The sequence below is a fragment of the Pocillopora verrucosa genome, chromosome 1 (genome assembly GCF_036669915.1).
Source record: "Pocillopora verrucosa isolate sample1 chromosome 1, ASM3666991v2, whole genome shotgun sequence".
Lineage (NCBI taxonomy): Eukaryota > Metazoa > Cnidaria > Anthozoa > Scleractinia > Pocilloporidae > Pocillopora > Pocillopora verrucosa.
In genome coordinates, this window is record NC_089312.1 from 6,183,607 (window position 1) to 6,190,050 (window position 6,444).

The 6,444-nt window shown below is 37.7% G+C and overlaps 1 pseudogene; it reads right to left on the reverse strand.

Moving 5' to 3' along the window:
• Positions 1–268: 268 nt before the first annotated feature.
• LOC131771857 (uncharacterized) lies at positions 269–1,290 on the reverse strand (annotated as a pseudogene).
• Between the last annotated feature and the right edge of the window lie 5,154 nt (positions 1,291–6,444).

Genomic DNA, 6,444 nt, shown 5'->3' on the forward strand with positions numbered 1-6,444 from the left:
TCTGTTATAACTCACTGCAGGAAGAAATGGCAGAAATCAAAACATAAAAATGGTCACATTTCTCTACTCAGAGATATTTTCAAGGTTTACAATCTGATATAAGATTTTATATTTTTGTATGTGCCAGTCTACATAATATATTCCAAGTATGGCAGGTGTATAAGTATGTGGCCAAAGACAAAATGAAATTAAAATGACCACTTGTACCTCTCCATTCACAGCATATGCAGGGTTACTCTTCACTTGTTCTTGAGTAGCCAAAATTGACTCATTGGAGACCCTCTTCATGACTGTCAAGTAACTGAGCTTTTTCAAGACTGTTGAAGTGATTAAAAATAGAAGTATTTTAGAATTGCATCTGGTAAGGCACAAACCAAAGAAGGAACAGTTCAGTCAGTTTGAGCTATTTTGGTAGAACATTCATGATTTAGCAACCTGCAAACTGCTGTTGCCTGCCTTCTCCTTGCAAGGAGAAAGACTACATGATTTTCAGAGCATCTGCGCATGTGCATTGCTAACCTGTGTCGGAGGTCTTTTCTCCCTCTGATCCGATGTTGGCTGCTTGACAGAAACTTGTGTATTCTGTCTCTGTCAAGCCACAGGACAATACTCCATGAATCAATCTATGAAAGAGAGACAGAGAAGTGACCAGTTACAAAAAACAAAAACTGTAAAATACCGAGATGACAAATTTCTGTAAATTTCGAGCAAAAATAAAAGAGTGCTCACCTCAAATTTACATAGTACTTTGGAGGAGATCCTCCCATGATAGGGGAGGAGAGCCACTTGAAAGAATCTCCACCAACACATGAAATTGTCACCGACACTACACGACTTTGTCGATTGAAGACAAGTGACTCGCAATCGAAGGGTTTTCCACAATAACAACATGATGTCGTTAGCGTATTAGAGAAAAAAAAAAACAGAGTTCTCAGAGATTCTTTACTGCAGAGATAGATGGGTCATTCTCTACTGAAGATGCAGTGATTTGCATTCTTTGTGACGTACGTTCTGCTTGTGGAGGAGAAATTGGAGAAAAAGGATCAGCAAAAGGCAAAGAAATACGCAAAGATGGAGTGGAAAAAGCTGAAAGAATTGAAAACCGTGCAGTTAAGGATGGTGTAGAAAGAAGAGATGGGTTCGGACTTCCCGTTGATGAGAAGCTCAGTCGCTCGATGTCAGTCGTTTCCTCTCACTTTTCTCCTCAAGAGCTAACAGAAGAGCTTCCATCAAATCTGCATTCTGTGTGCTTGTCGTCGCTTTTGTAAGATTCAACGAGCCTTTGGCCATCTTTATGCGGTCTTTGATGCCGAGAAGTCTGCTCTCCTGAGTTCGAGGAACTTCTATGTTGAACGAGAACTGAGGACCTCGATCCGTTGGACGCTTTTTCTTGGGTACAGATGGATTATTTCCCTCAGCCATAACGAATATTTCCCAATAAATATATCTTTCGAGTAGCGATAGCCAAGGCTATTCCCCAAACTGAACTAGAGTTGTGAAATTCTGTCTCAAAATGGCACTTACTTGTGAAATCGTCCATACTTCAGAGGTCTTGTCACAGAATTGTCATAGATAATAATAGTCTGAGCATTGCGCATAGAATGAGTCATGAATCCGCTAGTTTCAATGGGAATAATCTGAAGGCTCGAAGAACCAGTTTGTATTAGGGGCTTGGGACATAAGCCGAAGTTACACGGCGCGAATTTTGAAAAGACAACTGTGCGAGTGTCTCGTCGACCGCAGACAGCGCTTTGAGCGGCCGAACGATAAATTAGTGCCAATTAATATCAAAATGAGCTCAATTATGGGAATGAGAGTCAACAAGACGCAATATCTTCTGATTGATTGACACAAAAAAAAAAACACTTAAAGTGTGTCTTCTATGCAGACCGTTTCACTCATGGTGGGAACGTTGGTCGCCATAGTGGATGATTTTTGCATTTGAGCTGAAACAAAGGGGAGGAGCCAACCTATTTATAACGCGCTTTCGTTTTAAAATTCACCTTTCACAAAGCCTTTCCCTAACGCAAGCAATCATCAGGAAAAAATAATCAATTCGGACTTTTTTCCATAAAATGAATGTTCAAAATTAACATTCCCACCTCCCCCCTCCCACTTAGAGAACACACTGTTAGGTCAAAAAGAGATATTTTGTTTATTAAAATTGAATCATCTACAAACAGTATTATGTCAAAACTAAGGTTCTCTTCTTTGCGCAAGTTTAGGCTGTGTATTTTTTTTAAAAAAATTAATTTCTTTGGAGCTGCCGATGTAAATTTAAAGAAAGGCACCATTCTCGCAGGCGAGCTGCAATTTTAAACCAAATCCTCTGACTCTTCCCTTCCGGCCACTCAAGCGATAAATGATGACCGGTAACTAAGGTCTCGAAGGATTTGGCCGAAATTCCAAGGGTCTCCCTTAGTAGAAGAGGAGTCTGGAAAGAAGTTAAGAGTTAATTTCTATTCCTACAGATGTACTTTGCAAACTCTGTAAGTCTTAAAACTTCATGAGATGATTAATTTGCTTTATTGTCTTTCTTAATATCGTTTACGTAGGTATTTACATGACAATCAGATAGCAGAGCTACCACGTGGAGTCTTCAGCTTCAACACCAAGTTGATTCAACTGTTAGTAAACAACATTTATTGCTTATCCCATGAGACTTATTTTTAAGAAGCTTATACAGACCCAGTCACACGTGTAAACTGTAACAATTTGTAATGTTGGGACTCAAATCCAATATCTCAGCTCACGTACTTACTAAATCTTGGTTTCAAATTTTAATTGCCCTTAAGACCATGCGTTGCATAGGGGCCAGTTTACAGCTCACAATGGCAGGATCCAAATCCTATATCCCAACTGGCATATTTGCCAAGACCCCGTTTCAAATTTTAATAGAAATCCCATCGCCGTTGTTATTAATGGGAGTGGGATTCAGTTTCTATTAAAATTTTGTTAATCCCGCTAGCTTCAAAAATGGTTCAGAGAGACGCAATTTACCGAAATATGGAGAGTTCAAAACTCAGCTAGTCGAAAAGAAATTTGAAGTTAACAAGAATAGCAAAATCAACAAATTCCAACCTCCTCCTTCCCACTTCCCCCCTCCCACTTTGAGAACATATTGTTAGTTCGCAATATTCAGATCAAAATCGAACAAATCACATCGCGTATTTACCAAAACTCGGTTCTAAATTTTAATTGCCCACTGGCCCATGCGATCGGCTGCATTCAAAATCCGATTTCACTCGTTACTGATCCCATTTAAATTCACCTTTCTAGGAGCCTTTCCCCTAACGTAAGCAATTATCAGGAAAAAATAATCAATTCGGACTTTTTTTCATACAATGACTGCTCAAAATAAACATTCCCACCTCTCCCCTTCCACTTTGAGAACACATGGTTAGGTCAAACAGGGGATATTTTGTTTATTACATTTCAATCATTTACAAACAGTATATTATCAGATCAAAGGTTCTCTTCTTTGCGCAAGTTTAAGCTGTGTATTTGTAAAAAAATAATTTTTTGGAGCTGCCGATGTAAAATTAAAGAAAGACATGATCCTTGCAGGTGAGCTGCAATTTTACTAATTGCAGAAAAGGAAGACTAAGAAAAATTCAGGCTCGGACGGGATTTGAACCCAGGCCTCCCAGAATATTATTACCAACTGAGCTACGGAAGTAAATGTCAACTCTTCCGCCCTTATGCCTATTTGTTTTTATAGGACGCTTCACAGCCCTTTAATATTTGCTTCAGTTATATTCTGATCATTGTCCTTCAAATGTTTTTTTAAGTGCGTATAACAAAACATTTAGAAACATTTTATTATCGAAACGAAGGCTCATTTTACTGCGCGACTTTTCGATATGTCTTTGTGATGAAATGAGTTTCTTTTGACTTGCGGATTAAAATCAAATAAAGACATGATCCTCGCAGGTGAGCTGCAATTTTATCAATTGCAGAAAAGTTGACTAAAAAAATTCAGGCTCGGACGGGATTCGAGATACTAATCGGGCGATGCTGCAAACTGAGCTACAAAGCCACACGTTATATTTTTGGAAGATTCATATTTTCTTGGATAAAACTTATGCTCTTTGCAAAGAGGTAAATCAAATAGCGCCATGACAAACGCAGGTGAGGTGAAATTTTTAGCAATTACAGAACAGTCCGGAAAAAAAGGAGAAAAAGGCTCGTTCCTTGACTTTTGGGGTTACCTCGCTCCAACTTGGGAGGAGAAGAAGAATCTAGAAACAATTTTGCTTTTATTTTTTATTTTGTTTTTTCAACACTTTAGGTGTATTGAAAATTGTTTGAGTTTACCTATTTGCTACATTTTTTTCGGTTTGGTATACACAATAATTTTTACATATTGTTAAGACTCCTTCCCAATTTTAGTTTATCCAACCAAATTAAAAAAAAAAAAAAACAAGACAAAAGTAAAAAAAAACAACAACAAAAAAAGGTGAAATGAACGACGTGAAATTATGTGTTGTTCAGAATGCTCATAAAAAGTATTGGAAAAATTTGTTGTGAGATACGCCTTGAAAATCTTTCTCATTAGAGCCTGTTGATTTCCGAGGGTAAAGGTCAGAATTCAGATTTCGAGATTTTGAAAACGACCAAAAAATGTAAGCCAGCATCTTGAGTAGGATTTGATTTCAAAATTTGTAGAAATCAACTACAGCGTTGCGTGAACATTGTGAAAACGTGAATGAAAGCGATCTTCGCAGTAATGAACACTAGTTAAGTAGTAGTGAAAAGAAGTCCTGAAAAAAAAACTCAGGCCTGTACGGGATTTGAACCCATGACTTCTGCGATACCGGCGCAGTGCTCTACCAACTGAGCTAACAAGCCAAATATATGACTTCCATGTATTCACAACCGTTTATTCACCACTTCATGGGTTTATTTGGGACCAACACATTGACCGGCTCCCAGTTGGCTTGTTAGCTCAGTTGGTAGAGCACTGCACCGGTATCGCAGAAGTCATGGGTTCAAATTCCGTACAGGCCTGAATTTTTTTCAGGTCTTCTTTTCACTACTACTTAAGTAGTGTTCATTACTGCTGAGATCGCTTTCATTCACGTCTTTAATCGCAGTTCAAATATATGACTTTCATATATTCACAACCGTTTCTTGTGAAAACGCTGAGGAAAGAAAAGCCCATGTTGATAAAATTGCCCTATGGAACTGTGATCTGCGTTCTCAGTTTTACTTTTTACCCGCCAAAGTCGCTTGGTTATTTTGGAAACTAATGAAGCAAAAAAGTGAGAGATCAGAGATGTCTTTAACGTACTGTACGACAACTATACGTATCCTTTAGAACTTTTAATAATGAGAAGCCGATTGAGGTAGCCATATCTCGAGTAAGAACTTTGCGCCTCATGCCACCTCGTCTCTGGTGATGTGCGTTTTCTTTGCGGAGACAGACCGATTTTTAGCTTTTATCACGAAAAGTATTAACTTGCGGTGTAAAATAATTCTAGCCTTTAAACTAAAAAATAAAATAAACAGCTTGGTTTAAAAAGAGTTAGTAGTCACCTCTTGTAAATCTGGTTTATATATCGTGGTAATTCCATATTCGAATAAAACACGATCAAAGAATGACACGTTCAGCGTGCTCTACTAGCTCCATGATTAAATAAATAGTTGAAAATGCATGCAGATGAAAGACTACATGCGCGCAACACGCAAACTGCGTGTCCTACACGCAGTTGCAAGTCTGACTGTGAGAAGCGTGTGAATTAAACCATTAGTGTAGCGAAGTTGAGTGAGAACTTTACATATCATTCTATCTTGTCTCCAAATTTGTCCCTTTTTTGGTTTGTTTCACTCGCATGCATTCGTTTTAGTCGTTAGTGATGTGATGTGCGTTTTCTCAGGGTAGACCGATATTTGAGCGTTTAGCGCAAAAACCAGTTGTCTAATAATTTGTTTGCTGAATTATTCAACCTGCAAACCCTGTAACCTATTAACTTTACGTTAACTATTCCAGGATTTTACTAAAACACATGTTCTTACATGAATAATGAATATCACAGTTTCTAGAACTCTAAGCAGTTAGCATAGCAGGTGGCGTAATAAACAAAACGATCGCAATGTTACATCATATAACAACTCAAGTTAGAGATAAAGACAAATGTAATTGGAAACATTGTGTTATTAACAATATCAAGTAATCGACATATAAAGGCACTTGTATTTAAAAGAGCATTAAAGAAACGTCTAAACAACCCAAACTGGATAACGATGGACGGAAAAAATCATAATATGATCCCCTCGCCTCTGTAGAGAGAAAAACAACAACAATAAGGACAACAAGGACAAAAACAGCAAAAAAAAACATTAAATGCTCATTTAAATGATCTTTGTATTCTTCTTATTAGGATTTGAATTCTATCCAGTTCTTTAAGCTGCTGTAACTATTTAATCACGCTTTTTCATATG